The sequence below is a fragment of the Populus euphratica genome, unplaced genomic scaffold (genome assembly GCF_000495115.2).
Source record: "Populus euphratica unplaced genomic scaffold, PopEup_1.0 scaffold154.1, whole genome shotgun sequence".
Lineage (NCBI taxonomy): Eukaryota > Viridiplantae > Streptophyta > Magnoliopsida > Malpighiales > Salicaceae > Populus > Populus euphratica.
This window is the reverse complement of record NW_011500042.1, coordinates 423493-433072: the sequence shown is the minus strand read 5'-3', so window position 1 is coordinate 433072 and position 9580 is coordinate 423493. Positions and strand designations below refer to the sequence as shown.

The 9580-nt window shown below is 29.1% G+C and overlaps 1 long non-coding RNA gene across 1 annotated transcript; it reads left to right on the top strand.

Moving 5' to 3' along the window:
- The first annotated feature begins 7342 nt into the window (after positions 1 to 7342).
- On the top strand, positions 7343 to 8054 carry LOC105107300 (uncharacterized). Its single transcript, XR_838850.1, has 2 exons — positions 7343 to 7420; positions 7771 to 8054. It is a non-coding gene; the product is annotated as an uncharacterized LOC105107300 (long non-coding RNA).
- Positions 8055 to 9580: the final 1526 nt, after the last annotated feature.

Below are 9580 nucleotides of genomic sequence, written 5' to 3'. Positions count from 1 at the left end.
ATATGAAAAAAACATATTTTAAGCTTTTAAAATTAAAAAAAAAATAATTTTTATTTATGAAAAATATCATGAGGTTATATCTCTATAACACTATATGACAAATATAGTTATATTTTATAAAATAAACTATATATAAATAAAAGATATAATAAAAAAAAATCATCATTACACTTTTTAGATTTTATTATTTTATTGTAAGTGATTAAATATTTATATTTAATATTTTTCATAAATTAGATAAATTTTAAAAAATTAATTTATTAATAAAATATTTTCCAATTCATTTTCTATAATATAACCAAACACTAGAAAATATATTTTTCAGTATATTTTTTATTACACTATCAAATATCAAAAAATATTTTTTCAAATTTATTTTTTTAAGAATTTACTTTATAAACAACCTATTTTACTGCGAAGAAACAAAATCTTAGTAGATAGGGTAAAAATAAGTGTCTATTGCAGAAGCGGGAAGGAATTATACCGTTTTCACTCATTCTGCAACCTCGTTATCTACCATTTCTTGAAATTGACTCTTCAAAACCTCCTCTCCATACAGTACTGTAATGGCCAGGTCATATTTAGCATTCAATGACCTCTCAACTTTAGATTTCTGATATGTGCACCCATCTCTATTTTGCGCCTTTCTATGCTTCCTCTTCTTCACACAATCCTTCTTTTTCTTACGTGTAGTGATATTAGCCATATCATAAGTTCCTTGAGAAATGGTGTGATTTGACGATGTCCCATATACATCCGCCATACCAGTCAAGGTATTCACAATCCCCTTATCAGACCCAAGCTCTGGCGCCTCCCCTGTATAATTTGCCAGGCCATATGGTGAAACAAGCATAAGCTCAAACTGATAAGGTTTGTCAGCCAAATAATAATCCACCGTTACTTCCTGGATTTATGGAAACAAACAGTTTATAGAGTAATTTTGGAAGTCAAGATGATGTCTCTTTATGCTTAGATCTTTCAATCTTGATATTGCACACTCAATGAAGTAAAAAGTCGCATAATCGATTTGCATATAAGCTGCTATACGTTTAGCTATATTGTTATCCTTTTAAAATTTTGTTTTTTAGCCATTGTAACGTGTAGACTTTATCCTTGAGCATTGATTTTGACATGGGTAAGGCAAAATCTCTTTGAATGATGTCATAATAGCCTATTGTAAGCTTGGAAAGGACCACCTTATTTGTACCCAAAATATATGTAATAATTAATTACAACTTCATGAGTATTTTGCAAATATTACTCGATTCAATGACAAAAAAGGAATGAAAGGATACTTCATCACTTTTTTCAGCTGGGTCCAAAATTAGATCCTGACATAGGAGCTGTCGCTGTTGCCTCGGCAGTAGATAATGTGTAAAAATATTGCAAGATATTTTACCACAAATCTCAGCACACCATTACCACCTCTCACCCCTTCAATTCTATTTAAGGCCATAAGTCGCCTCCTCCATTTCATCCAATCTTTCTTCTTGATATTCACCACACAAAACTCTCTTTTTATCCTTCCATCTCTCCTTCTAAAGCCTCCAAGACAATGTGTCCTCCTTGCTTCAGTTGCTGTCTCACTATAGCAGCCTTGCATGGAGGCTCATAAAGTTTGATGCAGCCAAGGATGATTTGCCGACGACTCAATTTTCGCTTCCATATGGTAGAAGAGATGAATAGGTTGGCAGGTTTTCCTTGGCTACATTTTCCTTTCTGCTCCTCATGCCAGGTTTATGGTGATAATCCGAACTTGTAAGGAGCTCCTTGAAGAACGCTACTGCTTCTCTGCATGAAAAATCATTGCAATGAAAACATTATATCGCATTACTGTTGCATATGCTACTTTATGGATCTAGGGCTTCTAGGCTTCCTCCCTCTAACAAAATCTCCACGCATGAACTTGAGGAATAATTTTAAATTCAAGTAAACCTCCTAGCTTTTTTCTCTGTAGATATAAATCAATCATTACTATCATGTTAATATGCTACGTAATTCGTGCACACACACACATGTTATTGAGAGCTTCTTGTCCCATTCCTGAATCCAAGCTATCATGAAATTGTATAAGATGGTCTTGGACACAACAAAAGATTACATTAACTCTTTAATTAGCATTTAAAAATGTTATTTTGCCAAAGTAGATCTTATATGAAGCTCTTGGGAGACTTTTTCATGTTTGTCTTCTGCTTTAGTATATCTTCTTAAAACTTCAATATATATATATTAATATATATATATATATATATATATATATATATGTTCACAAACGCATCATCTTCATTCTAGTTAATCTACGATAATTAGATGGTAACTCTTCTATAATGATTTTCAGTATTAGATATTTGTAAAATTTATATTAGGAGTTCAAAGTTCCCAATATTGCTGCATTTTCCAAGTGATAGATTTCTCTAAGTAATCATTAATGTTCTTAGTAGCTTGTTAGTCAATTGCTTAAAATTAACACGACGTATAAAAAGGAATTAAATACTTTTTTCCAATCACAATATCTCATTCAAAGTCAAAATAACATGATTTTATGAATGTGTGTATTATCATTGGATTCCATATTTCATGACCTAAACTATACATAATCTACTAGAATACTCTATCCCATAAAATAAAAAAATAAAATAAAAAAACTAATGTCATTACTTCCTTGTATTGTCAGAATTTTTTTTGTCATTAGGTAAGTGGACAAAGTCTTCAAGTTTCTATGTAATTTGTGATTTGTATCCTAGGTTCTTTTCAACTGTAGGAAGAGTTTGTTCTGGCAGTCTGTAGACTAATCATGAACGTTGAAATCATTGATTTCTATCCATGCTGCTTGATGAGAATTATCATCCGCACCAAAAGTTTTGTATTATAATTAAGTTCAATAAGGTTAAAAGAGACATTCAATCCTAATTAAGATATTGAGATTATATTTTTTTTATAAAACATGTGAATTCAACTTATTTTTCTATCTACATACAAAATAAATTAATTTTTTCTAATGTATAATTTTATATTAATATACATAACCTTTTGATTTAACTATTAGATTGGATTGGAATTTTTTCAGATGATTTTAAAAATAAAGGTTAAAATTGTATAAAGATTAAACACCTAGAAGTTCTTCCAATAAAGACCATAGGATACTGTGCATGAATTGCATTAATTTACTAGTTGATTTATAAATTTTTTCTATTTTTTATAATTTTTTTATTATTTTTCAAGTCTTGTTTATAACATTTCACCTAACATAAATATAGTTATTTAATTTGTGTTTAGAGTTTTTTTTTAATTATTAGAGGTAAATTTATTATTAAAAAATAAACATGCATGCGAGAATTTGTTTTTACTTTTGTTTTCTCATATAACTTTTTAAGATTTTATTAAAGATGAATTGTCTCTATGATGTTCATCCTTACACCTACAATTCTTGGTTTGTTATAATCCACCAATCAGGGTTTCATTCTTATACTTTTGCTTCTTGATTTGTTATTATTAATGGATCAGGTTTTCTTATCCAATAATTATAATTTTTTGATTCATGTAATCACTTGATTGGGTTTTTTTTCAAATTAATTTTGACTTTCTTTATTTTTTTTTATTTTTTTTTGTTCAATGGGAGTTGAAGAACTTTTACATTCCAGATTCACATCACCGCTTCTTTCCTCATACAAATGCAACATTGCTGAATATAACCAAAAAAAAAAGCACATGAAAGTTTAGAAAGGCAAGTCACCAAGTCACATGTGTGTGTTTATACAGACACACACACAAGTAAATCATCAGATTTCAGGGCACATAATGCTAGCTTTCTTGGCATGTAGTGTCTAGAGTTTGGATAATTTTGTCACATGCTTCTGGATGCATTGATTGGTGATCATCACATGGAGAAACATTATTCTGATATAACATATATAGAACTGTGTATGAATGAATTGGCAGCTAAGTTAATTGGTCGATAAATGGATTTTGCAGTCCCGAGAGACCTCATATCAAGAAATTATTCTTCCTATCTGTAACCCAAACATTATATTAATAAAAACTAAATAACTTGTTGCTTGTAAATTTTCTGCGTAAAATGACACATAAACACTGTACACCCACATGCATATTATCATATAAAGTTTTTTCTTTTTTTGGTTATCTTTTTTCTTCCCATCTTCTGTTCTATATGTACAGTGCAACCATTCTTTTACTCAGTGCAGAGACAGGGCATGCGACTAGGAGACTAAGTAATGTGACGTAAGCCCTTTTTGTCTCTGAGCTAAATTATATGGCTTCTCTGCAGCTGTTCTACTTGGCAGAGAGATTTCACTAGTTCCATAATTTCTTCTTGGACGTTGTGAAACAATAATCTCAATTTAATTAGATTCATGAACAAACTTTTGTTGGTTTCTAGATATACATAAACAAATTATTATAATTCAAAAGTTTAAATTATTAAATAAAATTTAATAAATTATTTCATTCATCAAAGAAAATATATTACATATATAAATTGATTAAAGGTATTGTTGAGTTTGTTTTACATTATTTTCTTTTAGCTTTTATTTTTAACTTTAAAGTAAAGTATAAAAAAAGTATTTGGAAAGAATTTTAAAAATATGTTTGAATGTAATTTTTATAAAATGGTTATTTAAATATATACTAGTTTTTATTAGGAAAAGTTATAGTTACAATTGAGAATAATTAAGAGGCTTATCCTATAATTAGTCATCTACAAAGAGAGAGGAGGTCGATTATAAAAAGAAAAGAGAAGAGTTTTAATGACAAAAAACTCTGATATCAAATTAAAAATAATTAGTAAATTTAACTTATTGATTAACTAAACTTTATATATATATATATATATATATGTATAGAACAATATATAATATACAATAATAATAATGTAGATTATAACACAAGAATATGACTATATTTCCTTTATGATATGCCTATAATATTGTTTATATAGTTACATTATATAATAGTTATGAAAATGAAAGACTACTTATTTCATTTTAAAAATAAAAATAACTTAAAATTAACTATCCTCAATCATTATTGTTTTAAATATAGTAATTAAATAATATTTAATTATATAATTAATACCCTTAAATATTTTAAAAATAATTAAATTAAATTTTTTTATTTTAAGTATATTAACTCCATTTTAATTAAATTATTTAGTGTTTCTATTTATTTGAAGAAAAAATGGAGTAATTTTTTAATTTTTAGAAAAAATGGAGTAATTTTTTAATTTTTTTGATACTTTTAATCCAACAATATATATATATATATATATATATATATATATATTTAATTTCACAACATGATACAATACAACAATTCATTACTCAACAATTTAATGTGTTTAAATTTATAATACAATATATTATATCAAAAAAAATATTTCAACTCAAAAACTTAAGTTCTTAAGTCTTGCACAGACCTTATTTAATGTGTTTAAATTTATAATAAAGTATATCATATCAAATAATTTTCTCAACCCACAAGTTTAAGTTATTATGTGAGACTTCAATATTAGTTTTATATTATTCTTTAACATATCCCTCAAGTGAAAGTTATTTAAATTTGAAACTTGCATAGATCTAAATTATTTTATACTATTAATTTTATATTATCAAAAAAATAAAGGTGATGATATTCGATTTCTTGATCGCTTGATAAATAAAATTCTGATATTATATCAAAAAATCATCATAATCTAAAAGTTTAAGCTACTAAGTGAGATTTCAAGAATAGTTTTATATTGTGCTTGAGGGTCATATCCTAGCGGTCCTAGTAGGGAATTCCCTGCCTCTACATGTAAGTTCGACTTTCTAAGCGGTCGCTTATCACTTTCGCGGTGTCTTATTTGTCCATTAGGCTTGCAGGATCTTCAATGAATTCAAGGATTAGTTATGTATAAACTGACCGGAACATCTCAGGTTATAAAAAAAATAGTTTTATATTACTATTTAACTCATCTAAACATAAAACAAGACAAAATTGGTGTCAAACACGCTTACTATAAAACTTAATCTTATTGTTAGGAATATATATATATGTGTGTGTGTGTGTTAAAAAACCATTTTAACTCATTAGCTTAAATTGTTAAATAAGATCCTAAAATATAATTTATATTATTTTTAGCACACCCTTTCAAGTGAAAATCCCTTCAAGTATGGAACTTGTACATAGCATACCCTTTCAAGTAAAAATCCCTTCAAGTATGGAACTTGTACAAGCTCATTCTATTTTGTATTTAGTTTTTATTAAATAGATGAGGATGATGAGATTCAAACTTGTAACTACTTGGTCATCAAAACTCTATTACCATATAAAAGAATTATCTTAACTCAATAATTATTATTAATACTAACATGTATAAGGTTATTTTTCATTATTGACCAGAACCGTATGGTGGGCTTTAGCTGGGTCTATATAATACCAAGACGTAGCCTATTGATATTGATTCTATTAAAGCCTAAAAAAAATAATATAATTGATTATATTTTTTTTATTATCTCTTTTTGTATTAATTAATGGTATTATAAGAAATAGTGGGTAAATTAGTAATTAATTAATAATTTAGAGAATTAAAAAAAGAAAGATCTTATAATAACTTATGTTTATTTTGTTAAATAATTAAAATATATAAGAGAGGGGAAGAGAAAGATCAAAGAGAAAGTTTGATCTAAAATCAAAATCTTTGTTTGTTTTACTAATTTAAAGTATGTGTTCTTTATTTTTATGTTTTAATCTAGCTTTTGCAAATATATTAGGGTTATTGAGAAAGATTTAGGACTTAGCATTTTTATAATATTTGATTTTTTTAATTTTTTTTAATAAATAGGTGATACACTAATGGAGTTTTAGATTGATATGAAATCATTTAAAATAATTTTATATGTTTTTGGTAAATTAATTTGAGTTATGTAATAGTAAAATTAAAGAATTAATAAAAAAAGATGATAAATTGATAATTTTAGATCATTAAAATTTAGTCTTTTGATGAATATTATTGTCTGAATTTGATACCTAGTTATGATATACCTAGTTATAATATATCATGAGTTTTTTAATTTAATAGATTATTTATCTAAATTAAATTTATTAATTAAAAGTTATTATCATTGAAAATATATCATTTAAATATATAATATATTTTTTTAAGCCCGCTCTCAATTAATTAATTTTATGGGTGCAATTCACCACAAATATTGTTTTATAGTCCCAGAAGAAAAACACATGAAGATCTAGACAAGGTGATTCTTTCAAAAGTTTCTTACCCCAATGCCCAGGATGCTTTTATTGGTACTCTCCAGCTACCTCATTTTTTTCCTTTTCAATTTGAATAATTATATTTTCTTTCCTTTTACTTTGTAGGTGTTTTGCTTGAATGCTTGACAGAACAAACATGGTGGATTTTTTTAAGGTAAAGTGATCTTTTTTGTCTCTCATTTTGTATGTTTAGCTTGTTTAAGTGTGTGATTGTTTATAATGTGTTTTTAACTTATAAAAGTATATAAATAATTTTTTTTATTTTTTTAAAATAGTATATTAAAATGATTTGAAAACATAAAAAATATATTAATTTTAAATAAAAATTTTTAAATTATTTTAAAAATACTTTTAAAACACACACTGACAACAAGCTTATATGCGTATAAGAGAAAGTTTAGAGAAATGTAAGAAAAAGAAACTTATTTTAATAATATTCATGTGTTGATCATACACGCTGTAATCTTGGGGTTCATTTGATTCTTGAATTTTGGGTGAGAATAGATATGAGAATGCCTAAGAGCCAGTATTTGTTTCAGCAACTACTTGAGGGCTTAAGCTTTGGCATGTGTGATTCTCATCAATTCTGTGAAAGTTACAAGTAAATTTGGTGTCTGAAACTAGCTGTGTGCCCAAGCTTTGCGCGATGAATTTCCAGCCCACAGCATAACACTAGCAGAATTCCTAGTTGTGATTTCAGTGCCCTTCATGGACTTGAGTGAGCTGTTGACTTCCATTTTCACCATGAAGTACCTAGCAGTGAATGCAAAACTGCAAACGCCATGTCTGTGCCTGTCTTCGATGTTTTGTGAGAACTGTCCGCAACAATTAGTTACTTCCAGCAAGGAGTCAAAATCCTATGATGCTTTGATATGTCCCCTTTTATAATGTTTGCCATAACCTACGAAAAAATTCTTAGTTTTTTTCCCCAGAGATAGAAGGATTTTTGTTTTCTTTTTTGGTTAGACTCTGCTAGATGGCCTGCATCTAAAGAAGGGAAGGTGAATAAAGAAGTGCCATTACCATCTCCATGCTGTAATTACAATAAGAAGCTTACTGTCATAATTACTCGTCATTAAAAGAGAAAACAAGCTGCATATGTGTCTTCTTTCTCCGAAACTTCCAGATTTCGAATCTGCAATATGCTACTCTAAAAAAAAGAGACTATTTATATGTCTAGAAACCCTCCTGAGTTAAGTTGCCGTCTCCTCCAACCACAGTTGAACTGGGACTCTCCCTTCTCCAGAAGTAGGACTAAATCTGTTGTGTCGGATACTGTTGCTGTCAATAATTCAAATCTAAGGTGTTCGTCAGGTAACATGCTCCTGTGAACAAAGCATAACTAAGAAAAAATGAATGAGAGATATACCTTCTAAGAAGAGAATGCAACAGAAGAGACGGAAATTGGGGAAGCAAATACTACAGAATTCTAATCTTGTTCACCCTGAAATGTGCAAGCTATTGCTGAATCCTGGAATTTCAGATGATAAATATTGGAGAACTTGAATGCTAAGAACTTTTCGTGGAAGATTGACAACTTGGGAAACGCTTGTTATGATAGGTGAGAATTTTTTACAGTGTATAAAGCTGTAAGTTTAGGGAATCTTGAATGTTGATCGTATATAACTGTCAAACTGTTGAGTTCTCAATTTAGAAGGTCAAGGAAGGTAGCCACCAGCTGTCACCGCCCAGCCACCACTTAACCAGTCGCCAGCCGCTTTCACACCGTCGGTCACAAACCGCCTTCACACTTGAAGGTTGAATTTTCTTGTTTTGATTTCGTGTATAAATAGATAGCTAAGCTTATGCAATTATGTGTGGAGAGATTGAGAAAAACACTAGAGAGAAAGAGAGAAAGAAAGAGGGGTTGTTATTGTAAACTTTTCATTATTGTAAGCTTATTGTTCTTGAAATAAAAGAGTGTGTTTTATCCCCTCCGAGTGTTTCAAAGCGCGTTTAAAACCCACCACAAATGGTTTCTCTCACCAACAACTGGTATCAGAGCCCCGTTCGTTAGAAAACAGAGGTATTTTTGGGAAATATCTGAATTTTCAAAGTTGTCAAAAACAAGTTTTGATCATTCCAAAGTGTAGAGCTCATCAATACGAACTCAACGGTGCAAAAATCAGATCAATCGGAGCACGGGGTGGACCACACTCTCCGTCTGAAATTTCAGCACTGTAGCCCACGCGCCCCGAGGAAGAAGACGAGTGAGCCACACGCGCGCCATATTTGAGTCGCGCCGAGCCAAGCTCAAGCCGAGTCGCGAGCCGAGCCACAAGCCATATTTCGAAGCCGAGCCGAGCTCCAAGCC